At 48.7% G+C, this 25,009-nt stretch overlaps 13 non-coding genes and 1 pseudogene across 13 annotated transcripts; all 14 read left to right on the top strand.

Annotated features, from left to right (window-relative positions):
- Positions 1–4,573: 4,573 nt before the first annotated feature.
- On the top strand, positions 4,574–4,748 carry LOC142690361 (U2 spliceosomal RNA; annotated as a pseudogene).
- Positions 4,749–6,040: 1,292 nt separating this feature from the next.
- On the top strand, positions 6,041–6,231 carry LOC142690060 (U2 spliceosomal RNA). The gene has a single exon (XR_012858873.1). It is a non-coding gene; the product is annotated as a U2 spliceosomal RNA (small nuclear RNA).
- Positions 6,232–7,523: 1,292 nt separating this feature from the next.
- Positions 7,524–7,714, top strand: LOC142690058 (U2 spliceosomal RNA). Its single transcript, XR_012858871.1, has one exon. It is a non-coding gene; the product is annotated as a U2 spliceosomal RNA (small nuclear RNA).
- A 1,332-nt stretch (positions 7,715–9,046) lies between these two features.
- Positions 9,047–9,237, top strand: LOC142690057 (U2 spliceosomal RNA). The gene has a single exon (XR_012858870.1). It is a non-coding gene; the product is annotated as a U2 spliceosomal RNA (small nuclear RNA).
- Positions 9,238–10,533: 1,296 nt separating this feature from the next.
- Positions 10,534–10,724, top strand: LOC142690056 (U2 spliceosomal RNA). Its single transcript, XR_012858869.1, has one exon. It is a non-coding gene; the product is annotated as a U2 spliceosomal RNA (small nuclear RNA).
- A 1,292-nt stretch (positions 10,725–12,016) lies between these two features.
- LOC142690055 (U2 spliceosomal RNA) lies at positions 12,017–12,207 on the top strand. The gene has a single exon (XR_012858868.1). It is a non-coding gene; the product is annotated as a U2 spliceosomal RNA (small nuclear RNA).
- Positions 12,208–13,503: 1,296 nt separating this feature from the next.
- On the top strand, positions 13,504–13,694 carry LOC142690338 (U2 spliceosomal RNA). Its single transcript, XR_012859124.1, has one exon. It is a non-coding gene; the product is annotated as a U2 spliceosomal RNA (small nuclear RNA).
- A 1,288-nt stretch (positions 13,695–14,982) lies between these two features.
- Positions 14,983–15,173, top strand: LOC142690054 (U2 spliceosomal RNA). The gene has a single exon (XR_012858867.1). It is a non-coding gene; the product is annotated as a U2 spliceosomal RNA (small nuclear RNA).
- A 1,311-nt stretch (positions 15,174–16,484) lies between these two features.
- Positions 16,485–16,675, top strand: LOC142690053 (U2 spliceosomal RNA). Its single transcript, XR_012858866.1, has one exon. It is a non-coding gene; the product is annotated as a U2 spliceosomal RNA (small nuclear RNA).
- A 1,296-nt stretch (positions 16,676–17,971) lies between these two features.
- Positions 17,972–18,162, top strand: LOC142690051 (U2 spliceosomal RNA). The gene has a single exon (XR_012858865.1). It is a non-coding gene; the product is annotated as a U2 spliceosomal RNA (small nuclear RNA).
- A 1,280-nt stretch (positions 18,163–19,442) lies between these two features.
- On the top strand, positions 19,443–19,633 carry LOC142690050 (U2 spliceosomal RNA). The gene has a single exon (XR_012858864.1). It is a non-coding gene; the product is annotated as a U2 spliceosomal RNA (small nuclear RNA).
- A 1,300-nt stretch (positions 19,634–20,933) lies between these two features.
- On the top strand, positions 20,934–21,124 carry LOC142690049 (U2 spliceosomal RNA). Its single transcript, XR_012858863.1, has one exon. It is a non-coding gene; the product is annotated as a U2 spliceosomal RNA (small nuclear RNA).
- Positions 21,125–22,396: 1,272 nt separating this feature from the next.
- Positions 22,397–22,587, top strand: LOC142690048 (U2 spliceosomal RNA). The gene has a single exon (XR_012858862.1). It is a non-coding gene; the product is annotated as a U2 spliceosomal RNA (small nuclear RNA).
- A 1,308-nt stretch (positions 22,588–23,895) lies between these two features.
- LOC142690046 (U2 spliceosomal RNA) lies at positions 23,896–24,086 on the top strand. The gene has a single exon (XR_012858860.1). It is a non-coding gene; the product is annotated as a U2 spliceosomal RNA (small nuclear RNA).
- The last annotated feature ends 923 nt before the right edge of the window (positions 24,087–25,009 follow it).

The following is a 25,009-nucleotide window of genomic DNA, read 5'->3' as shown; positions in this document are numbered from 1 at the left end:
GGCCTCATCTACTACCCGGACATGCCGCAGATCTGCAGGAGATGCAGCAAGAAGGGTCATTCGGTGAAGGACTGCAAGGAGGACGCCTGCAAGAACTGCCGGGTAACAGGACACGAGACCAAAGACTGCCCGAAACGGACAATGTGCAACCTCTGCGGACAAGCAGCCCACTCCTACAAGGACTGCCCGAAGAGGGATCGATCCTGGGCAACTGTAGCGGCGAAAGCTCCGGCCAGAGGGAACCCCGCCCCAGCCAGAGCTCCAGCGGCGCAGAAGACCGGGAATAAGAAGGATGGTAAGAAGACGACAGTCCCTCCCCCCCGTCTCCCGGCCCTCCCTCGCCCTACCCTTCCCACCCTCCCTCGCCCGGCCCTCCCCACCCCCCCGTCCCCAACCCCTGTCACCCCCACTGAGGCTCTCACCTTCTCCTACCCACCCATCTCAGTGGTCCTGTCACCTGCACCTCTCCCAACCCAGCCTCCCTTCTCCCCAGCTCCAGCAGCACTAACATCTTCCCCTCCAGCTGCTGGAGTCCTCTCCCTGGAGGATTTTCCCCCTCTTGTCTCCTCAGGTGCCATCCAGAGGAAGAGAAAGGTGAGGGACAGCCCAGCTGCTGAGTCCTCAAAGCGACAAGTCGTAGAAATCTGCGAAGATTCCCTTGCGCAGCAGGAGGAAATGGAGCAGATGGTGGAGGAACTCGTGTCTGAACCTGAGGTCATCGACTTCACAACAGACATCCAGGTGGCTACAATCCTGGAACAATTTTTGTCAGAGGGCCTGCTGGATCTTTCGGACCCGCCAGGAGAGGAGGATCCGCCCGACCGGACTGGTAACTAAGGTGTATCGTTTGCACTGACCTTCTTTATTCTCCCCCATGGCTGCTAAACTTAACATCTTTAGCCTCAATGTGAGGAGTGTTAGAGATAGGACTAGATGTCAGATGGTGCTAACTTTTCTTTCCAAGCAGTCGAGTGATGTATTTATGCTGCAGGAATGTACTCTCCCCTCTTCCAGGTCATACCATCATCTGGCCAGGCAGTGGACCCATGGCCCGTCCTACTGGTCTGGTGGGGGCGACTGTAAGTCTGCAGGGGTTGCCATCCTGATTAGGGGAGGCGTATTTACTGTTGACTCTGTCCAGGAGCTCGCCTGCGGCCGCTTGTTGGTCGTAGACGGTTCCTGGGCAGGAGAGCCGATTAGGCTCATCAACGTGTACGCTCCCCCTATGAAGGCTGAGCGCCTGGAACTATTCCAGACCCTGCGGACCCAGCTCGCCACCACTAGGGCAGTGGTGATGGCCGGGGACTTCAACTGCCCCATCGAAGAGGATGGACGAAGTTCCGGCACTTCAATCAAACTGGATGTCAGTTCCAAACTGCTTATCGAGATGGTGACCGAAGCATCCTTGCAGGACGTTGTGGGCTCCATGGGGATCGGCTCTGTGAACTATTCATGGAGCCGACCCGATGGCTCACTTCGTTCTCGGATTGACTTTGTGTTCACCTCCCGGGCAGTCAAGCAGCATGGGCACTCCATGGTCCCCTGCTTCTTCTCCGACCACAGGGCCATTCTCTTCCAGGGTGCCATCGGCCACGGTTTTCCTCCCGGCCCTGGCTCCTGGAAGCTGAATTGTGCCCTGCTGGAAAGAGAGGAGGTACTGGCGGAACTTAGAGACGCCTATATTGTTTGGAGGAATGATAAAGTTTTCTTTGACAAAACCTGTGACTGGTGGGAATATGTTAAAGTTGAATTTCGTTGTTTCTTTCAGGCAAAAAGTCGTCAACAGGCGTGTGAGAGGAAGAGAGACTTCAGAGAGATGCAGCGTCAGCTGCGATCCCTGCAAGACCTCCTTCAATGCGGCTGGGACGTCAGGAAGGAGCTGGAGGAAGCCAAAAAGGGCCTGAAAAGGCACTTTGAGGAGGAATCCAAGCGAATTGTCTTTCGTTCCAAGGTGGAGAACCTGGAGAAGGGTGAGAAATGTAACTCGTTCTTTTTCAGGAAACTCCATGCCGGCCACACGCCCCTGAGGGAACTTCGAGATGAGACCGGAAACATGCATTCTGGGAAGAAGGAGGTGATGGGAGTCGTCACAGACTACTACCGAAGCCTCTACTCCCGGAAAACCACTGACCCCGAAGCCGCCGATAAATTCCTGTCAGGTATCACTAATCATCTTGATCCTGCAGGTACGGAGGCTATGGATGTACCCCTGACGGTGGAGGAACTGCTCTCTGCCGCTAAATCCTTCAGACCCGGCAGGACCCCGGGCAGTGATGGTCTCCCAGCAGAGCTCTATGTAGCGCTGGGGGACTTGATCTGTCCGGACCTGCTGGAGCTCTATGAGGAGATGGTGGTGGAGGGTAGAATGCCACCGTCCTTGAGAGAAGGCATGATCACGATCTTGTATAAGCGGAAGGGGGAGAGATGTGACCTGAAAAACTGGCGTCCCATCTCTCTCCTGAACGTGGACTACAAGATCCTCGCCAAAGTATTGGCCAACAGACTGAAGGTTGTCATCGGACAGATCATCGGATCGGACCAAACCTGCGGCATTCCTGGCCGTAGGGTGGCCGACAGTCTTGCCCTGGTGAGGGACACGGTGCATTACATGCAAAGCCGCCGTACACACGCGGCCCTGGTCAGTCTGGATCAGGAGAAGGCTTTTGACCGGGTCTCTCACGAATTCATGGGTAAGGCTCTGCGTAGGCTGCGGCTTGGCAGGTTGTTCTGTTTGTATGTTAACCTGATGTATTGCGACATTTACAGCTCGGTGCTGGTGAACGGCTGGAAGACTGACCCCTTTCCTGTATCGTCGGGGGTTAGACAAGGCTGTCCTCTTTCACCTCTCCTTTTTGTTTGTGTTATAGAGCTCTTCGCAGAGGCTATCCGGCAGAATGGAGAGATCAGAGGGATCACCGCACCAGGTCCAGGACACTTCGAGGTCAAATGCTCGCTGTACATGGACGACGTGACCGTCTTCTGCGCTGACCAGAGTTCGGTGACTGCACTCGTCCAGACCTGTGAGGAGTTCGGACGCGCTTCAGGGGCAAAAGTCAACTGCGGGAAGTCGGAAGCCATGCTCTTCGGAAAGTGGTACCTGCCTTCTCCTGCCTCCTTCCCGTTTACTATCAAGCCGGACTTCATCAAAATTCTGGGAGTCTGGTTCGGTAAGGAAGGTGCAGCCCTAAAGTCGTGGGAAGAACGCTTGGCCAAAGTCAACCAAAGGATCGGACTGTGGAGCCTCAGACAACTCACTATTGAGGGCAAAGCAATGGTCCTGCGTAACGAAGTCTTGCCTGTGCTACAATACACTGCACAGGCATGGCCCCCTCTTGCCACCGTCTCGAGGGCCATTACCAGGACTGTGTTTCGCTTCATCTGGGGCTCGAAAATGGACAGAGTAAAGCGGACTGTTATGTACAAGGAGCCCCGCAAAGGTGGGAAGGGTATACCCGACATTCCCACTCTGCTGCGGATCGCTTTTGTATGTGACTGTGTTCGTAGGACTCTGAGGACAGCAAACGGCTCTGCGGGCAAGGCCATGTCCCGCTACTTCCTCCTTCCCCTCTGGCGAGGTTTTGGCTGGGACAAGTGGGACAGCTCCTTCCCTTACAACTGGCACGCTCCCTGGTTCTACGGAGATGTCGTCCGGTTCGTGAGGGAGCATCAACTGGAGGGTCTTAAGCCCGACTTGTGGAAACCTAAGACGATCCACAAGCACATCAGAGCAAAGGACTCACTGGAGTCTGTTCCAGGGCTTCATGCCGACACGTTGGAGACTGTTTGGACTAACGTGTCATCTGGCAGGTTGACCAACGGGCACAAGGACATTTCATGGATGGCCATCCAGGGAGGACTGCCTCTTAGGTCATTCATGCATGCCCGCAACCTGTGCAAGACCCGGTACTGCCCCAGGTGCCCCTTCACGGAGGAAACATCTTTGCACATTTTCTGGCAGTGCCCCTTTGCACAGGGTCTGTTGAAAGCCTTGGAACATGAACTCAAGGACTCAGTACCCAGGAACAGACTGTCGTACCGCTCGGTACTTTATGGACTATTTCCTGGGAATACCACGGATGGAGCAATCCAGGAAGCCTGGCGCCTTATGAACTGCTTTAAGGACGCTATATGGTTTGCCAGGAACCGTCTGATTTTGCGGAGAGAGAGTGTGTCCGTCCAGGACTGCCGCAGGCTGATCCACAGCCTGCTCAGAGACTATTCCACCTGGGACAGCCCGGACGTCGATGAGGAAGAGGACTGATACTCCCCTTCCCCCCACTCTCCCTTCTTGTGTGTTGTCTTTCAATAAAGCTTCGGGCCTGTGATTTCCCCCTTCCCTATCCCCTCCTACCCACTCCCCTATCCCATCACTTGTCTGTAATGCTTTGTTGTTTGGCTTTAGTGAATGCAAGAATGTTAGTGTAGCATGTGGTGTAATGTATAGCATAGGCTAGCCTGTACTGTGTATTATACTGTCATGTTATGTTTGACGACTGTTATTATTTATTATTTGCTGCTTCATGGCTTGCGCTGCGTCGCAGTAATGTTTGTATGATGACGATTGATTGTCAATAAAGCATTTTTCAATCAAAAAATCTGTTCTTATCAGTTTAATATCTGATACGTCCCCTATCTGGGGACCATATATTAAATGGATTTTTAGAACAGGGAGATGGAAATAGAGCTTGCTCTGTCCACTCCACGCATTGACCTGGTATTGCAGTATTTCCAGGACCGGTGCACCCTTTCCTTATGTGTTGACTAAAAGCAGATTCCAAAAGTGTTTTTTGTCTTTGCTATTGTTTCTGTCTTTCTGAAGGGATCTCCCCTTTTAATCCCATTATTTCAACACCTGTTGGACAATGCATGAGTGATAATGAGCTCATTGATTAAATGCAATTAATGAATAGATTGCCACCTCTTGTTGTGTGTCGTCTGTGTTTCTGTGTTTCCGGCATTTCACATTGGAACACCTCATTCACCTTCCTTGTCTTCTCTCCGCCCTCCCTTTTAGGTAAGTTAAAGAGCTGCACCTGAGCCAGCCACTGATTGATTGATTGATTGATTGATTGATTGATTGATTGATTGATTGATTGATTGATGCAGCACAACAGTCAAATAGTGGAGTGGAGTAGGGGAACAGCAAACAGCCAATAAAGCAGCCCGCCCGCTCGCCTGACCGCCACAATGGACCTACCTGTGTACACTAGATGGATGTGATGGAATGTACTGTCGTCCCTACATTTCAAGAAGAAGTAAGAATTGCAGTTGCAACAAAGCCTTGCTTGCCTACAAAGAGAGCAGCAATTTGGATTTGTTACTATGTTACCTAGAAGAATAACAAACTGTGCAAGGATGGAGGTTGTAGGAGCAAGGAGAAGTTGTCTGTAAAGTTGGTGGATGCCTATTTTCCATTTTGCAGTCCCTTGTCTCCCTCTTGTGGCCTCCTGGAGGCAACTAGCTGTGCAAAAAAAAGACAGCCTGGCGGCCGGCTGTTGCAGTGTTGCCCTCTCAGGCAACACTGAGTGACTGACTGAGCCTCACCGTCTTATATAAAGTTCAGACGGAACTTTGCACGTGTCATAGTGGAGCCCTCAGGATTCCAGAGCCAGCTTTCTGACATCATAATGGGGCCTCAGAGATAAAAGCCTGGGCCCAGGCAGTGTTGGTCAGTGCTGCTCAGCAGGCAGCACTGGACTGGACTGGATTACAGCTGATACAAGGTGTGAAGGAACAAGGGGTGGCTGTGGGCATGCACTTGCTGCCGCTGCCAGTGTTTATCTGCATGGCAGCAGGGCATTTGGGCGTTGCCAGGAAGGCGTTTTTATGTAGATTCCTCCTCTTTCAGCACTGCATTGTGGTGCAAGCAAAAGAAGCAAATCCTGTCTGGCTTCCTCTCCGGCCTTTATTCACCTCCCGTGTAGCTGTGAGTGTGTGAGCCTGCAGGGCCCCATGGAATTGCCTAGAAGTAGGCTGAATCGCTGCAAGGGCTGAACAGCAGTATCGGGCAGGCTCGGGCAACGCGCGGCCCGTTCGGGTTATCGCTTCTCGGCCTTTTGGCTAAGATCAAGTGTAGTATCTGTTCTTATCAGTTTAATATCTGATACGTCCCCTATCTGGGGACCATATATTAAATGGATTTTTAGAACAGGGAGATGGAAATAGAGCTTGCTCTGTCCACTCCACGCATTGACCTGGTATTGCAGTATTTCCAGGACCGGTGCACCCTTTCCTTATGTGTTGACTAAAAGCAGATTCCAAAAGTGTTTTTTGTCTTTGCTATTGTTTCTGTCTTTCTGAAGGGATCTCCCCTTTTAATCCCATTATTTCAACACCTGTTGGACAATGCATGAGTGATAATGAGCTCATTGATTAAATGCAATTAATGAATAGATTGCCACCTCTTGTTGTGTGTCGTCTGTGTTTCTGTGTTTCCGGCATTTCACATTGGAACACCTCATTCACCTTCCTTGTCTTCTCTCCGCCCTCCCTTTTAGGTAAGTTAAAGAGCTGCACCTGAGCCAGCCACTGATTGATTGATTGATTGATTGATTGATTGATTGATTGATTGATTGATTGATTGATGCAGCACAACAGTCAAATAGTGGAGTGGAGTAGGGGAACAGCAAACAGCCAATAAAGCAGCCCGCCCGCTCGCCTGCCCGCCACAATGGACCTACCTGTGTACACTAGATGGATGTGATGGAATGTACTGTCGTCCCTACATTTCAAGAAGAAGTAAGAATTGCAGTTGCAACAAAGCCTTGCTTGCCTACAAAGAGAGCAGCAATTTGGATTTGTTACTATGTTACCTAGAAGAATAACAAACTGTGCAAGGATGGAGGTTGTAGGAGCAAGGAGAAGTTGTCTGTAAAGTTGGTGGATGCCTATTTTCCATTTTGCAGTCCCTTGTCTCCCTCTTGTGGCCTCCTGGAGGCAACTAGCTGTGCAAAAAAAAGACAGCCTGGCGGCCGGCTGTTGCAGTGTTGCCCTCTCAGGCAACACTGAGTGACTGACTGAGCCTCACCGTCTTATATAAAGTTCAGACGGAACTTTGCACGTGTCATAGTGGAGCCCTCAGGATTCCAGAGCCAGCTTTCTGACATCATAATGGGGCCTCAGAGATAAAAGCCTGGGCCCAGGCAGTGTTGGTCAGTGCTGCTCAGCAGGCAGCACTGGACTGGACTGGATTACAGCTGATACAAGGTGTGAAGGAACAAGGGGTGGCTGTGGGCATGCACTTGCTGCCGCTGCCAGTGTTTATCTGCATGGCAGCAGGGCATTTGGGCGTTGCCAGGAAGGCGTTTTTATGTAGATTCCTCCTCTTTCAGCACTGCATTGTGGTGCAAGCAAAAGAAGCAAATCCTGTCTGGCTTCCTCTCCGGCCTTTATTCACCTCCCGTGTAGCTGTGAGTGTGTGAGCCTGCAGGGCCCCATGGAATTGCCTAGAAGTAGGCTGAATCGCTGCAAGGGCTGAACAGCAGTATCGGGCAGGCTCGGGCAACGCGCGGCCCGTTCGGGTTATCGCTTCTCGGCCTTTTGGCTAAGATCAAGTGTAGTATCTGTTCTTATCAGTTTAATATCTGATACGTCCCCTATCTGGGGACCATATATTAAATGGATTTTTAGAACAGGGAGATGGAAATAGAGCTTGCTCTGTCCACTCCACGCATTGACCTGGTATTGCAGTATTTCCAGGACCGGTGCACCCTTTCCTTATGTGTTGACTAAAAGCAGATTCCAAAAGTGTTTTTTGTCTTTGCTATTGTTTCTGTCTTTCTGAAGGGATCTCCCCTTTTAATCCCATTATTTCAACACCTGTTGGACAATGCATGAGTGATAATGAGCTCATTGATTAAATGCAATTAATGAATAGATTGCCACCTCTTGTTGTGTGTCGTCTGTGTTTCTGTGTTTCCGGCATTTCACATTGGAACACCTCATTCACCTTCCTTGTCTTCTCTCCGCCCTCCCTTTTAGGTAAGTTAAAGAGCTGCACCTGAGCCAGCCACTGATTGATTGATTGATTGATTGATTAATTGATTGATTGATTGATTGATTGATTGATTGATTGATTGATTGATTGATTGATTGATTGATTGATTGATGCAGCACAACAGTCAAATAGTGGAGTGGAGTAGGGGAACAGCAAACAGCCAATAAAGCAGCCCGCCCGCTCGCCTGCCCGCCACAATGGACCTACCTGTGTACACTAGATGGATGTGATGGAATGTACTGTCGTCCCTACATTTCAAGAAGAAGTAAGAATTGCAGTTGCAACAAAGCCTTGCTTGCCTACAAAGAGAGCAGCAATTTGGATTTGTTACTATGTTACCTAGAAGAATAACAAACTGTGCAAGGATGGAGGTTGTAGGAGCAAGGAGAAGTTGTCTGTAAAGTTGGTGGATGCCTATTTTCCATTTTGCAGTCCCTTGTCTCCCTCTTGTGGCCTCCTGGAGGCAACTAGCTGTGCAAAAAAAAGACAGCCTGGCGGCCGGCTGTTGCAGTGTTGCCCTCTCAGGCAACACTGAGTGACTGACTGAGCCTCACCGTCTTATATAAAGTTCAGACGGAACTTTGCACGTGTCATAGTGGAGCCCTCAGGATTCCAGAGCCAGCTTTCTGACATCATAATGGGGCCTCAGAGATAAAAGCCTGGGCCCAGGCAGTGTTGGTCAGTGCTGCTCAGCAGGCAGCACTGGACTGGACTGGATTACAGCTGATACAAGGTGTGAAGGAACAAGGGGTGGCTGTGGGCATGCACTTGCTGCCGCTGCCAGTGTTTATCTGCATGGCAGCAGGGCATTTGGGCGTTGCCAGGAAGGCGTTTTTATGTAGATTCCTCCTCTTTCAGCACTGCATTGTGGTGCAAGCAAAAGAAGCAAATCCTGTCTGGCTTCCTCTCCGGCCTTTATTCACCTCCCGTGTAGCTGTGAGTGTGTGAGCCTGCAGGGCCCCATGGAATTGCCTAGAAGTAGGCTGAATCGCTGCAAGGGCTGAACAGCAGTATCGGGCAGGCTCGGGCAACGCGCGGCCCGTTCGGGTTATCGCTTCTCGGCCTTTTGGCTAAGATCAAGTGTAGTATCTGTTCTTATCAGTTTAATATCTGATACGTCCCCTATCTGGGGACCATATATTAAATGGATTTTTAGAACAGGGAGATGGAAATAGAGCTTGCTCTGTCCACTCCACGCATTGACCTGGTATTGCAGTATTTCCAGGACCGGTGCACCCTTTCCTTATGTGTTGACTAAAAGCAGATTCCAAAAGTGTTTTTTGTCTTTGCTATTGTTTCTGTCTTTCTGAAGGGATCTCCCCTTTTAATCCCATTATTTCAACACCTGTTGGACAATGCATGAGTGATAATGAGCTCATTGATTAAATGCAATTAATGAATAGATTGCCACCTCTTGTTGTGTGTCGTCTGTGTTTCTGTGTTTCCGGCATTTCACATTGGAACACCTCATTCACCTTCCTTGTCTTCTCTCCGCCCTCCCTTTTAGGTAAGTTAAAGAGCTGCACCTGAGCCAGCCACTGATTGATTGATTGATTGATTGATTGATTGATTGATTGATTGATTGATTGATTGATTGATGCAGCACAACAGTCAAATAGTGGAGTGGAGTAGGGGAACAGCAAACAGCCAATAAAGCAGCCCGCCCGCTCGCCTGCCCGCCACAATGGACCTACCTGTGTACACTAGATGGATGTGATGGAATGTACTGTCGTCCCTACATTTCAAGAAGAAGTAAGAATTGCAGTTGCAACAAAGCCTTGCTTGCCTACAAAGAGAGCAGCAATTTGGATTTGTTACTATGTTACCTAGAAGAATAACAAACTGTGCAAGGATGGAGGTTGTAGGAGCAAGGAGAAGTTGTCTGTAAAGTTGGTGGATGCCTATTTTCCATTTTGCAGTCCCTTGTCTCCCTCTTGTGGCCTCCTGGAGGCAACTAGCTGTGCAAAAAAAAGACAGCCTGGCGGCCGGCTGTTGCAGTGTTGCCCTCTCAGGCAACACTGAGTGACTGACTGAGCCTCACCGTCTTATATAAAGTTCAGACGGAACTTTGCACGTGTCATAGTGGAGCCCTCAGGATTCCAGAGCCAGCTTTCTGACATCATAATGGGGCCTCAGAGATAAAAGCCTGGGCCCAGGCAGTGTTGGTCAGTGCTGCTCAGCAGGCAGCACTGGACTGGACTGGATTACAGCTGATACAAGGTGTGAAGGAACAAGGGGTGGCTGTGGGCATGCACTTGCTGCCGCTGCCAGTGTTTATCTGCATGGCAGCAGGGCATTTGGGCGTTGCCAGGAAGGCGTTTTTATGTAGATTCCTCCTCTTTCAGCACTGCATTGTGGTGCAAGCAAAAGAAGCAAATCCTGTCTGGCTTCCTCTCCGGCCTTTATTCACCTCCCGTGTAGCTGTGAGTGTGTGAGCCTGCAGGGCCCCATGGAATTGCCTAGAAGTAGGCTGAATCGCTGCAAGGGCTGAACAGCAGTATCGGGCAGGCTCGGGCAACGCGCGGCCCGTTCGGGTTATCGCTTCTCGGCCTTTTGGCTAAGATCAAGTGTAGTATCTGTTCTTATCAGTTTAATATCTGATACGTCCCCTATCTGGGGACCATATATTAAATGGATTTTTAGAACAGGGAGATGGAAATAGAGCTTGCTCTGTCCACTCCACGCATTGACCTGGTATTGCAGTATTTCCAGGACCGGTGCACCCTTTCCTTATGTGTTGACTAAAAGCAGATTCCAAAAGTGTTTTTTGTCTTTGCTATTGTTTCTGTCTTTCTGAAGGGATCTCCCCTTTTAATCCCATTATTTCAACACCTGTTGGACAATGCATGAGTGATAATGAGCTCATTGATTAAATGCAATTAATGAATAGATTGCCACCTCTTGTTGTGTGTCGTCTGTGTTTCTGTGTTTCCGGCATTTCACATTGGAACACCTCATTCACCTTCCTTGTCTTCTCTCCGCCCTCCCTTTTAGGTAAGTTAAAGAGCTGCACCTGAGCCAGCCACTGATTGATTGATTGATTGATTGATTGATTGATTGATTGATTGATTGATTGATTGATGCAGCACAACAGTCAAATAGTGGAGTGGAGTAGGGGAACAGCAAACAGCCAATAAAGCAGCCCGCCCGCTCGCCTGCCCGCCACAATGGACCTACCTGTGTACACTAGATGGATGTGATGGAATGTACTGTCGTCCCTACATTTCAAGAAGAAGTAAGAATTGCAGTTGCAACAAAGCCTTGCTTGCCTACAAAGAGAGCAGCAATTTGGATTTGTTACTATGTTACCTAGAAGAATAACAAACTGTGCAAGGATGGAGGTTGTAGGAGCAAGGAGAAGTTGTCTGTAAAGTTGGTGGATGCCTATTTTCCATTTTGCAGTCCCTTGTCTCCCTCTTGTGGCCTCCTGGAGGCAACTAGCTGTGCAAAAAAAAGACAGCCTGGCGGCCGGCTGTTGCAGTGTTGCCCTCTCAGGCAACACTGAGTGACTGACTGAGCCTCACCGTCTTATATAAAGTTCAGACGGAACTTTGCACGTGTCATAGTGGAGCCCTCAGGATTCCAGAGCCAGCTTTCTGACATCATAATGGGGCCTCAGAGATAAAAGCCTGGGCCCAGGCAGTGTTGGTCAGTGCTGCTCAGCAGGCAGCACTGGACTGGACTGGATTACAGCTGATACAAGGTGTGAAGGAACAAGGGGTGGCTGTGGGCATGCACTTGCTGCCGCTGCCAGTGTTTATCTGCATGGCAGCAGGGCATTTGGGCGTTGCCAGGAAGGCGTTTTTATGTAGATTCCTCCTCTTTCAGCACTGCATTGTGGTGCAAGCAAAAGAAGCAAATCCTGTCTGGCTTCCTCTCCGGCCTTTATTCACCTCCCGTGTAGCTGTGAGTGTGTGAGCCTGCAGGGCCCCATGGAATTGCCTAGAAGTAGGCTGAATCGCTGCAAGGGCTGAACAGCAGTATCGGGCAGGCTCGGGCAACGCGCGGCCCGTTCGGGTTATCGCTTCTCGGCCTTTTGGCTAAGATCAAGTGTAGTATCTGTTCTTATCAGTTTAATATCTGATACGTCCCCTATCTGGGGACCATATATTAAATGGATTTTTAGAACAGGGAGATGGAAATAGAGCTTGCTCTGTCCACTCCACGCATTGACCTGGTATTGCAGTATTTCCAGGACCGGTGCACCCTTTCCTTATGTGTTGACTAAAAGCAGATTCCAAAAGTGTTTTTTGTCTTTGCTATTGTTTCTGTCTTTCTGAAGGGATCTCCCCTTTTAATCCCATTATTTCAACACCTGTTGGACAATGCATGAGTGATAATGAGCTCATTGATTAAATGCAATTAATGAATAGATTGCCACCTCTTGTTGTGTGTCGTCTGTGTTTCTGTGTTTCCGGCATTTCACATTGGAACACCTCATTCACCTTCCTTGTCTTCTCTCCGCCCTCCCTTTTAGGTAAGTTAAAGAGCTGCACCTGAGCCAGCCACTGATTGATTGATTGATTGATTGATTGATTGATTGATTGATTGATTGATTGATTGATTGATGCAGCACAACAGTCAAATAGTGGAGTGGAGTAGGGGAACAGCAAACAGCCAATAAAGCAGCCCGCCCGCTCGCCTGCCCGCCACAATGGACCTACCTGTGTACACTAGATGGATGTGATGGAATGTACTGTCGTCCCTACATTTCAAGAAGAAGTAAGAATTGCAGTTGCAACAAAGCCTTGCTTGCCTACAAAGAGAGCAGCAATTTGGATTTGTTACTATGTTACCTAGAAGAATAACAAACTGTGCAAGGATGGAGGTTGTAGGAGCAAGGAGAAGTTGTCTGTAAAGTTGGTGGATGCCTATTTTCCATTTTGCAGTCCCTTGTCTCCCTCTTGTGGCCTCCTGGAGGCAACTAGCTGTGCAAAAAAAAGACAGCCTGGCGGCCGGCTGTTGCAGTGTTGCCCTCTCAGGCAACACTGAGTGACTGACTGAGCCTCACCGTCTTATATAAAGTTCAGACGGAACTTTGCACGTGTCATAGTGGAGCCCTCAGGATTCCAGAGCCAGCTTTCTGACATCATAATGGGGCCTCAGAGATAAAAGCCTGGGCCCAGGCAGTGTTGGTCAGTGCTGCTCAGCAGGCAGCACTGGACTGGACTGGATTACAGCTGATACAAGGTGTGAAGGAACAAGGGGTGGCTGTGGGCATGCACTTGCTGCCGCTGCCAGTGTTTATCTGCATGGCAGCAGGGCATTTGGGCGTTGCCAGGAAGGCGTTTTTATGTAGATTCCTCCTCTTTCAGCACTGCATTGTGGTGCAAGCAAAAGAAGCAAATCCTGTCTGGCTTCCTCTCCGGCCTTTATTCACCTCCCGTGTAGCTGTGAGTGTGTGAGCCTGCAGGGCCCCATGGAATTGCCTAGAAGTAGGCTGAATCGCTGCAAGGGCTGAACAGCAGTATCGGGCAGGCTCGGGCAACGCGCGGCCCGTTCGGGTTATCGCTTCTCGGCCTTTTGGCTAAGATCAAGTGTAGTATCTGTTCTTATCAGTTTAATATCTGATACGTCCCCTATCTGGGGACCATATATTAAATGGATTTTTAGAACAGGGAGATGGAAATAGAGCTTGCTCTGTCCACTCCACGCATTGACCTGGTATTGCAGTATTTCCAGGACCGGAGCACCCTTTCCTTATGTGTTGACTAAAAGCAGATTCCAAAAGTGTTTTTTGTCTTTGCTATTGTTTCTGTCTTTCTGAAGGGATCTCCCCTTTTAATCCCATTATTTCAACACCTGTTGGACAATGCATGAGTGATAATGAGCTCATTGATTAAATGCAATTAATGAATAGATTGCCACCTCTTGTTGTGTGTCGTCTGTGTTTCTGTGTTTCCGGCATTTCACATTGGAACACCTCATTCACCTTCCTTGTCTTCTCTCCGCCCTCCCTTTTAGGTAAGTTAAAGAGCTGCACCTGAGCCAGCCACTGATTGATTGATTGATTGATTGATTGATTGATTGATTGATTGATTGATTGATGCAGCACAACAGTCAAATAGTGGAGTGGAGTAGGGGAACAGCAAACAGCCAATAAAGCAGCCCGCCCGCTCGCCTGCCCGCCACAATGGACCTACCTGTGTACACTAGATGGATGTGATGGAATGTACTGTCGTCCCTACATTTCAAGAAGAAGTAAGAATTGCAGTTGCAACAAAGCCTTGCTTGCCTACAAAGAGAGCAGCAATTTGGATTTGTTACTATGTTACCTAGAAGAATAACAAACTGTGCAAGGATGGAGGTTGTAGGAGCAAGGAGAAGTTGTCTGTAAAGTTGGTGGATGCCTATTTTCCATTTTGCAGTCCCTTGTCTCCCTCTTGTGGCCTCCTGGAGGCAACTAGCTGTGCAAAAAAAAGACAGCCTGGCGGCCGGCTGTTGCAGTGTTGCCCTCTCAGGCAACACTGAGTGACTGACTGAGCCTCACCGTCTTATATAAAGTTCAGACGGAACTTTGCACGTGTCATAGTGGAGCCCTCAGGATTCCAGAGCCAGCTTTCTGACATCATAATGGGGCCTCAGAGATAAAAGCCTGGGCCCAGGCAGTGTTGGTCAGTGCTGCTCAGCAGGCAGCACTGGACTGGACTGGATTACAGCTGATACAAGGTGTGAAGGAACAAGGGGTGGCTGTGGGCATGCACTTGCTGCCGCTGCCAGTGTTTATCTGCATGGCAGCAGGGCATTTGGGCGTTGCCAGGAAGGCGTTTTTATGTAGATTCCTCCTCTTTCAGCACTGCATTGTGGTGCAAGCAAAAGAAGCAAATCCTGTCTGGCTTCCTCTCCGGCCTTTATTCACCTCCCGTGTAGCTGTGAGTGTGTGAGCCTGCAGGGCCCCATGGAATTGCCTAGAAGTAGGCTGAATCGCTGCAAGGGCTGAACAGCAGTATCGGGCAGGCTCGGGCAACGCGCGGCCCGTTCGGGTTATCGCTTCTCGGCCTTTTGGCTAAGATCAAGTGTAGTATCTGTTCTTATCAGTTTAATATCTGATACGTCCCCTATCTGGGGACCATATATTAAATGGATTTTTAGAACAGGGAGATGGAAATAGAGCTTGCTCTGTCCACTCCACGCATTGACCTGGTATTGCAGTATTTCCAGGACCGGTGCACCCTTTCCTTATGTGTTGACTAAAAGCAGATTCCAAAAGTGTTTTTTGTCTTTGCTATTGTTTCTGTCTTTCTGAAGGGATCTCCCCTTTTAATCCCATTATTTCAACACCTGTTGGACAATGCATGAGTGATAATGAGCTCATTGATTAAATGCAATTAATGAATAGATTGCCACCTCTTGTTGTGTGTCGTCTGTGTTTCTGTGTTTCCGGCATTTCACATTGGAACACCTCATTCACCTTCCTTGTCTTCTCTCCGCCCTCCCTTTTAGGTAAGTTAAAGAGCTGCACCTGAGCCAGCCACTGATTGATTGATTGATTGATTGATTGATTGATTGATTGATTGATTGATTGATTGATGCAGCACAACAGTCAAATAGTGGAGTGGAGTAGGGGAACAGCAAACAGCCAATAAAGCAGCCCGCCCGCTCGCCTGCCCGCCACAATGGACCTACCTGTGTACACTAGATGGATGTGATGGAATGTACTGTCGTCCCTACATTTCAAGAAGAAGTAAGAATTGCAGTTGCAACAAAGCCTTGCTTGCCTACAAAGAGAGCAGCAATTTGGATTTGTTACTATGTTACCTAGAAGAATAACAAACTGTGCAAGGATGGAGGTTGTAGGAGCAAGGAGAAGTTGTAGGAGCAAGGAGAAGTTGTCTGTAAAGTTGGTGGATGCCTATTTTCCATTTTGCAGTCCCTTGTCTCCCTCTTGTGGCCTCCTGGAGGCAACTAGCTGTGCAAAAAAAAGACAGCCTGGCGGCCGGCTGTTGCAGTGTTGCCCTCTCAGGCAACACTGAGTGACTGACTGAGCCTCACCGTCTTATATAAAGTTCAGACGGAACTTTGCACGTGTCATAGTGGAGCCCTCAGGATTCCAGAGCCAGCTTTCTGACATCATAATGGGGCCTCAGAGATAAAAGCCTGGGCCCAGGCAGTGTTGGTCAGTGCTGCTCAGCAGGCAGCACTGGACTGGACTGGATTACAGCTGATACAAGGTGTGAAGGAACAAGGGGTGGCTGTGGGCATGCACTTGCTGCCGCTGCCAGTGTTTATCTGCATGGCAGCAGGGCATTTGGGCGTTGCCAGGAAGGCGTTTTTATGTAGATTCCTCCTCTTTCAGCACTGCATTGTGGTGCAAGCAAAAGAAGCAAATCCTGTCTGGCTTCCTCTCCGGCCTTTATTCACCTCCCGTGTAGCTGTGAGTGTGTGAGCCTGCAGGGCCCCATGGAATTGCCTAGAAGTAGGCTGAATCACTGCAAGGGCTGAACAGCAGTATCGGGCAGGCTCGGGCAACGCGCGGCCCGTTCGGGTTATCGCTTCTCGGCCTTTTGGCTAAGATCAAGTGTAGTATCTGTTCTTATCAGTTTAATATCTGATACGTCCCCTATCTGGGGACCATATATTAAATGGATTTTTAGAACAGGGAGATGGAAATAGAGCTTGCTCTGTCCACTCCACGCATTGACCTGGTATTGCAGTATTTCCAGGACCGGTGCACCCTTTCCTTATGTGTTGACTAAAAGCAGATTCCAAAAGTGTTTTTTGTCTTTGCTATTGTTTCTGTCTTTCTGAAGGGATCTCCCCTTTTAATCCCATTATTTCAACACCTGTTGGACAATGCATGAGTGATAATGAGCTCATTGATTAAATGCAATTAATGAATAGATTGCCACCTCTTGTTGTGTGTCGTCTGTGTTTCTGTGTTTCCGGCATTTCACATTGGAACACCTCATTCACCTTCCTTGTCTTCTCTCCGCCCTCCCTTTTAGGTAAGTTAAAGAGCTGCACCTGAGCCAGCCACTGATTGATTGATTGATTGATTGATTGATTGATTGATTGATTGATTGATTGATTGATTGATGCAGCACAACAGTCAAATAGTGGAGTGGAGTAGGGGAACAGCAAACAGCCAATAAAGCAGCCCGCCCGCTCGCCTGCCCGCCACAATGGACCTACCTGTGTACACTAGATGGATGTGATGGAATGTACTGTCGTCCCTACATTTCAAGAAGAAGTAAGAATTGCAGTTGCAACAAAGCCTTGCTTGCCTACAAAGAGAGCAGCAATTTGGATTTGTTACTATGTTACCTAGAAGAATAACAAACTGTGCAAGGATGGAGGTTGTAGGAGCAAGGAGAAGTTGTCTGTAAAGTTGGTGGATGCCTATTTTCCATTTTGCAGTCCCTTGTCTCCCTCTTGTGGCCTCCTGGAGGCAACTAGCTGTGCAAAAAAAAGACAGCCTGGCGGCCGGCTGTTGCAGTGTTGCCCTCTCAGGCAACACTGAGTGACTGACTGAGCCTCACCGTCTTATATAAAGTTCAGACGGAACTTTGCACGTGTCATAGTGGAGCCCTCAGGATTCCAGAGCCAGCTTTCTGACATCATTATGGGGCCTCAGAGATAAAAGCCTGGGCCCAGGCAGTGTTGGTCAGTGCTGCTCAGCAGGCAGCACTGGACTGGACTGGATTACAGCTGATACAAGGTGTGAAGGAACAAGGGGTGGCTGTGGGCATGCACTTGCTGCCGCTGCCAGTGTTTATCTGCATGGCAGCAGGGCATTTGGGCGTTGCCAGGAAGGCGTTTTTATGTAGATTCCTCCTCTTTCAGCACTGCATTGTGGTGCAAGCAAAAGAAGCAAATCCTGTCTGGCTTCCTCTCCGGCCTTTATTCACCTCCCGTGTAGCTGTGAGTGTGTGAGCCTGCAGGGCCCCATGGAATTGCCTAGAAGTAGGCTGAATCGCTGCAAGGGCTGAACAGCAGTATCGGGCAGGCTCGGGCAACGCGCGGCCCGTTCGGGTTATCGCTTCTCGGCCTTTTGGCTAAGATCAAGTGTAGTATCTGTTCTTATCAGTTTAATATCTGATACGTCCCCTATCTGGGGACCATATATTAAATGGATTTTTAGAACAGGGAGATGGAAATAGAGCTTGCTCTGTCCACTCCACGCATTGACCTGGTATTGCAGTATTTCCAGGACCGGTGCACCCTTTCCTTATGTGTTGACTAAAAGCAGATTCCAAAAGTGTTTTTTGTCTTTGCTATTGTTTCTGTCTTTCTGAAGGGATCTCCCCTTTTAATCCCATTATTTCAACACCTGTTGGACAATGCATGAGTGATAATGAGCTCATTGATTAAATGCAATTAATGAATAGATTGCCACCTCTTGTTGTGTGTCGTCTGTGTTTCTGTGTTTCCGGCATTTCACATTGGAACACCTCATTCACCTTCCTTGTCTTCTCTCCGCCCTCCCTTTTAGGTAAGTTAAAGAGCTGCACCTGAGCCAGCCACTGATTGATTGATTGATTGATTGATTGATTGATTGATTGATTGATTGATTGATTGATGCAGCACAACAGTCAAATAGTGGAGTGGAGTAGGGGAACAGCAAACAGCCAATAAAGCAGCCCGCCCGCCACAATGGACCTACCTGTGTACACTAGATGGATGTGATGGAATGTACTGTCGTCCCTACATTTCAAGAAGAAGTAAGAATTGCAGTTGCAACAAAGCCTTGCTTGCCTACAAAGAGAGCAGCAATTTGGATTTGTTACTATGTTACCTAGAAGAATAACAAACTGTGCAAGGATGGAGGTTGTAGGAGCAAGGAGAAGTTGTCTGTAAAGTTGGTGGATGCCTATTTTCCATTTTGCAGTCCCTTGTCTCCCTCTTGTGGCCTCCTGGAGGCAACTAGCTGTGCAAAAAAAAGACAGCCTGGCGGCCGGCTGTTGCAGTGTTGCCCTCTCAGGCAACACTGAGTGACTGACTGAGCCTCACCGTCTTATATAAAGTTCAGACGGAACTTTGCACGTGTCATAGTGGAGCCCTCAGGATTCCAGAGCCAGCTTTCTGACATCATAATGGGGCCTCAGAGATAAAAGCCTAGGCCCAGGCAGTGTTGGTCAGTGCTGCTCAGCAGGCAGCACTGGACTGGACTGGATTACAGCTGATACAAGGTGTGAAGGAACAAGGGGTGGCTGTGGGCATGCACTTGCTGCCGCTGCCAGTGTTTATCTGCATGGCAGCAGGGCATTTGGGCGTTGCCAGGAAGGCGTTTTTATGTAGATTCCTCCTCTTTCAGCACTGCATTGTGGTGCAAGCAAAAGAAGCAAATCCTGTCTGGCTTCCTCTCCGGCCTTTATTCACCTCCCGTGTAGCTGTGAGTGTGTGAGCCTGCAGGGCCCCATGGAATTGCCTAGAAGTAGGCTGAATCGCTGCAAGGGCTGAACAGCAGTATCGGGCAGGCTCGGGCAACGCGCGGCCCGTTCGGGTTATCGCTTCTCGGCCTTTTGGCTAAGATCAAGTGTAGTATCTGTTCTTATCAGTTTAATATCTGATACGTCCCCTATCTGGGGACCATATATTAAATGGATTTTTAGAACAGGGAGATGGAAATAGAGCTTGCTCTGTCCACTCCACGCATTGACCTGGTATTGCAGTATTTCCAGGACCGGTGCACCCTTTCCTTATGTGTTGACTAAAAGCAGATTCCAAAAGTGTTTTTTGTCTTTGCTATTGTTTCTGTCTTTCTGAAGGGATCTCCCCTTTTAATCCCATTATTTCAACACCTGTTGGACAATGCATGAGTGATAATGAGCTCATTGATTAAATGCAATTAATGAATAGATTGCCACCTCTTGTTGTGTGTCGTCTGTGTTTCTGTGTTTCCGGCATTTCACATTGGAACACCTCATTCACCTTCCTTGTCTTCTCTCCGCCCTCCCTTTTAGGTAAGTTAAAGAGCTGCACCTGAGCCAGCCACTGATTGATTGATTGATTGATTAATTGATTGATTGATTGATTGATTGATTGATTGATTGATTGATGCAGCACAACAGTCAAATAGTGGAGTGGAGTAGGGGAACAGCAAACAGCCAATAAAGCAGCCCGCCCGCTCGCCTGCCCGCCACAATGGACCTACCTGTGTACACTAGATGGATGTGATGGAATGTACTGTCGTCCCTACATTTCAAGAAGAAGTAAGAATTGCAGTTGCAACAAAGCCTTGCTTGCCTACAAAGAGAGCAGCAATTTGGATTTGTTACTATGTTACCTAGAAGAATAACAAACTGTGCAAGGATGGAGGTTGTAGGAGCAAGGAGAAGTTGTCTGTAAAGTTGGTGGATGCCTATTTTCCATTTTGCAGTCCCTTGTCTCCCTCTTGTGGCCTCCTGGAGGCAACTAGCTGTGCAAAAAAAAGACAGCCTGGCGGCCGGCTGTTGCAGTGTTGCCCTCTCAGGCAACACTGAGTGACTGACTGAGCCTCACCGTCTTATATAAAGTTCAGACGGAACTTTGCACGTGTCATAGTGGAGCCCTCAGGATTCCAGAGCCAGCTTTCTGACATCATAATGGGGCCTCAGAGATAAAAGCCTGGGCCCAGGCAGTGTTGGTCAGTGCTGCTCAGCAGGCAGCACTGGACTGGACTGGATTACAGCTGATACAAGGTGTGAAGGAACAAGGGGTGGCTGTGGGCATGCACTTGCTGCCGCTGCCAGTGTTTATCTGCATGGCAGCAGGGCATTTGGGCGTTGCCAGGAAGGCGTTTTTATGTAGATTCCTCCTCTTTCAGCACTGCATTGTGGTGCAAGCAAAAGAAGCAAATCCTGTCTGGCTTCCTCTCCGGCCTTTATTCACCTCCCGTGTAGCTGTGAGTGTGTGAGCCTGCAGGGCCCCATGGAATTGCCTAGAAGTAGGCTGAATCGCTGCAAGGGCTGAACAGCAGTATCGGGCAGGCTCGGGCAACGCGCGGCCCGTTCGGGTTATCGCTTCTCGGCCTTTTGGCTAAGATCAAGTGTAGTATCTGTTCTTATCAGTTTAATATCTGATACGTCCCCTATCTGGGGACCATATATTAAATGGATTTTTAGAACAGGGAGATGGAAATAGAGCTTGCTCTGTCCACTCCACGCATTGACCTGGTATTGCAGTATTTCCAGGACCGGTGCACCCTTTCCTTATGTGTTGACTAAAAGCAGATTCCAAAAGTGTTTTTTGTCTTTGCTATTGTTTCTGTCTTTCTGAAGGGATCTCCCCTTTTAATCCCATTATTTCAACACCTGTTGGACAATGCATGAGTGATAATGAGCTCATTGATTAAATGCAATTAATGAATAGATTGCCACCTCTTGTTGTGTGTCGTCTGTGTTTCTGTGTTTCCGGCATTTCACATTGGAACACCTCATTCACCTTCCTTGTCTTCTCTCCGCCCTCCCTTTTAGGTAAGTTAAAGAGCTGCACCTGAGCCAGCCACTGATTGATTGATTGATTGATTGATTGATTGATTGATGCAGCACAACAGTCAAATAGTGGAGTGGAGTAGGGGAACAGCAAACAGCCAATAAAGCAGCCCGCCCGCTCGCCTGCCCGCCACAATGGACCTACCTGTGTACACTAGATGGATGTGATGGAATGTACTGTCGTCCCTACATTTCAAGAAGAAGTAAGAATTGCAGTTGCAACAAAGCCTTGCTTGCCTACAAAGAGAGCAGCAATTTGGATTTGTTACTATGTTACCTAGAAGAATAACAAACTGTGCAAGGATGGAGGTTGTAGGAGCAAGGAGAAGTTGTCTGTAAAGTTGGTGGATGCCTATTTTCCATTTTGCAGTCCCTTGTCTCCCTCTTGTGGCCTCCTGGAGGCAACTAGCTGTGCAAAAAAAAGACAGCCTGGCGGCCGGCTGTTGCAGTGTTGCCCTCTCAGGCAACACTGAGTGACTGACTGAGCCTCACCGTCTTATATAAAGTTCAGACGGAACTTTGCACGTGTCATAGTGGAGCCCTCAGGATTCCAGAGCCAGCTTTCTGACATCATAATGGGGCCTCAGAGATAAAAGCCTGGGCCCAGGCAGTGTTGGTCAGTGCTGCTCAGCAGGCAGCACTGGACTGGACTGGATTACAGCTGATACAAGGTGTGAAGGAACAAGGGGTGGCTGTGGGCATGCACTTGCTGCCGCTGCCAGTGTTTATCTGCATGGCAGCAGGGCATTTGGGCGTTGCCAGGAAGGCGTTTTTATGTAGATTCCTCCTCTTTCAGCACTGCATTGTGGTGCAAGCAAAAGAAGCAAATCCTGTCTGGCTTCCTCTCCGGCCTTTATTCACCTCCCGTGTAGCTGTGAGTGTGTGAGCCTGCAGGGCCCCATGGAATTGCCTAGAAGTAGGCTGAATCGCTGCAAGGGCTGAACAGCAGTATCGGGCAGGCTCGGGCAACGCGCGGCCCGTTCGGGTTATCGCTTCTCGGCCTTTTGGCTAAGATCAAGTGTAGTATCTGTTCTTATCAGTTTAATATCTGATACGTCCCCTATCTGGGGACCATATATTAAATGGATTTTTAGAACAGGGAGATGGAAATAGAGCTTGCTCTGTCCACTCCACGCATTGACCTGGTATTGCAGTATTTCCAGGACCGGTGCACCCTTTCCTTATGTGTTGACTAAAAGCAGATTCCAAAAGTGTTTTTTGTCTTTGCTATTGTTTCTGTCTTTCTGAAGGGATCTCCCCTTTTAATCCCATTATTTCAACACCTGTTGGACAATGCATGAGTGATAATGAGCTCATTGATTAAATGCAATTAATGAATAGATTGCCACCTCTTGTTGTGTGTCGTCTGTGTTTCTGTGTTTCCGGCATTTCACATTGGAACACCTCATTCACCTTCCTTGTCTTCTCTCCGCCCTCCCTTTTAGGTAAGTTAAAGAGCTGCACCTGAGCCAGCCACTGATTGATTGATTGATTGATTGATTAATTGATTGATTGATTGATTGATTGATTGATTGATTGATTGATTGATGCAGCACAACAGTCAAATAGTGGAGTGGAGTAGGGGAACAGCAAACAGCCAATAAAGCAGCCCGCCCGCTCGCCTGCCCGCCACAATGGACCTACCTGTGTACACTAGATGGATGTGATGGAATGTACTGTCGTCCCTACATTTCAAGAAGAAGTAAGAATTGCAGTTGCAACAAAGCCTTGCTTGCCTACAAAGAGAGCAGCAATTTGGATTTGTTACTATGTTACCTAGAAGAATAACAAACTGTGCAAGGATGGAGGTTGTAGGAGCAAGGAGAAGTTGTCTGTAAAGTTGGTGGATGCCTATTTTCCATTTTGCAGTCCCTTGTCTCCCTCTTGTGGCCTCCTGGAGGCAACTAGCTGTGCAAAAAAAAGACAGCCTGGCGGCCGGCTGTTGCAGTGTTGCCCTCTCAGGCAACACTGAGTGACTGACTGAGCCTCACCGTCTTATATAAAGTTCAGACGGAACTTTGCACGTGTCATAGTGGAGCCCTCAGGATTCCAGAGCCAGCTTTCTGACATCATAATGGGGCCTCAGAGATAAAAGCCTGGGCCCAGGCAGTGTTGGTCAGTGCTGCTCAGCAGGCAGCACTGGACTGGACTGGATTACAGCTGATACAAGGTGTGAAGGAACAAGGGGTGGCTGTGGGCATGCACTTGCTGCCGCTGCCAGTGTTTATCTGCATGGCAGCAGGGCATTTGGGCGTTGCCAGGAAGGCGTTTTTATGTAGATTCCTCCTCTTTCAGCACTGCATTGTGGTGCAAGCAAAAGAAGCAAATCCTGTCTGGCTTCCTCTCCGGCCTTTATTCACCTCCCGTGTAGCTGTGAGTGTGTGAGCCTGCAGGGCCCCATGGAATTGCCTAGAAGTAGGCTGAATCGCTGCAAGGGCTGAACAGCAGTATCGGGCAGGCTCGGGCAACGCGCGGCCCGTTCGGGTTATCGCTTCTCGGCCTTTTGGCTAAGATCAAGTGTAGTATCTGTTCTTATCAGTTTAATATCTGATACGTCCCCTATCTGGGGACCATATATTAAATGGATTTTTAGAACAGGGAGATGGAAATAGAGCTTGCTCTGTCCACTCCACGCATTGACCTGGTATTGCAGTATTTCCAGGACCGGTGCACCCTTTCCTTATGTGTTGACTAAAAGCAGATTCCAAAAGTGTTTTTTGTCTTTGCTATTGTTTCTGTCTTTCTGAAGGGATCTCCCCTTTTAATCCCATTATTTCAACACCTGTTGGACAATGCATGAGTGATAATGAGCTCATTGATTGAATGCAATTAATGAATAGATTGCCACCTCTTGTTGTGTGTCGTCTGTGTTTCTGTGTTTCCGGCATTTCACATTGGAACACCTCATTCACCTTCCTTGTCTTCTCTCCGCCCTCCCTTTTAGGTAAGTTAAAGAGCTGCACCTGAGCCAGCCACTGATTGATTGATTGATTGATTGATTGATTGATTGATTGATTGATTGATTGATGCAGCACAACAGTCAAATAGTGGAGTGGAGTAGGGGAACAGCAAACAGCCAATAAAGCAGCCCGCCCGCTCGCCTGCCCGCCACAATGGACCTACCTGTGTACACTAGATGGATGTGATGGAATGTACTGTCGTCCCTACATTTCAAGAAGAAGTAAGAATTGCAGTTGCAACAAAGCCTTGCTTGCCTACAAAGAGAGCAGCAATTTGGATTTGTTACTATGTTACCTAGAAGAATAACAAACTGTGCAAGGATGGAGGTTGTAGGAGCAAGGAGAAGTTGTCTGTAAAGTTGGTGGATGCCTATTTTCCATTTTGCAGTCCCTTGTCTCCCTCTTGTGGCCTCCTGGAGGCAACTAGCTGTGCAAAAAAAAGACAGCCTGGCGGCCGGCTGTTGCAGTGTTGCCCTCTCAGGCAACACTGAGTGACTGACTGAGCCTCACCGTCTTATATAAAGTTCAGACGGAACTTTGCACGTGTCATAGTGGAGCCCTCAGGATTCCAGAGCCAGCTTTCTGACATCATAATGGGGCCTCAGAGATAAAAGCCTGGGCCCAGGCAGTGTTGGTCAGTG

The sequence above is a fragment of the Rhinoderma darwinii genome, assembly GCF_050947455.1.
Source record: "Rhinoderma darwinii isolate aRhiDar2 chromosome 5 unlocalized genomic scaffold, aRhiDar2.hap1 SUPER_5_unloc_33, whole genome shotgun sequence".
Taxonomy (NCBI): Eukaryota; Metazoa; Chordata; class Amphibia; order Anura; family Rhinodermatidae; genus Rhinoderma; species Rhinoderma darwinii.
This window is presented reverse-complemented; position numbering and strand designations above follow the sequence as displayed.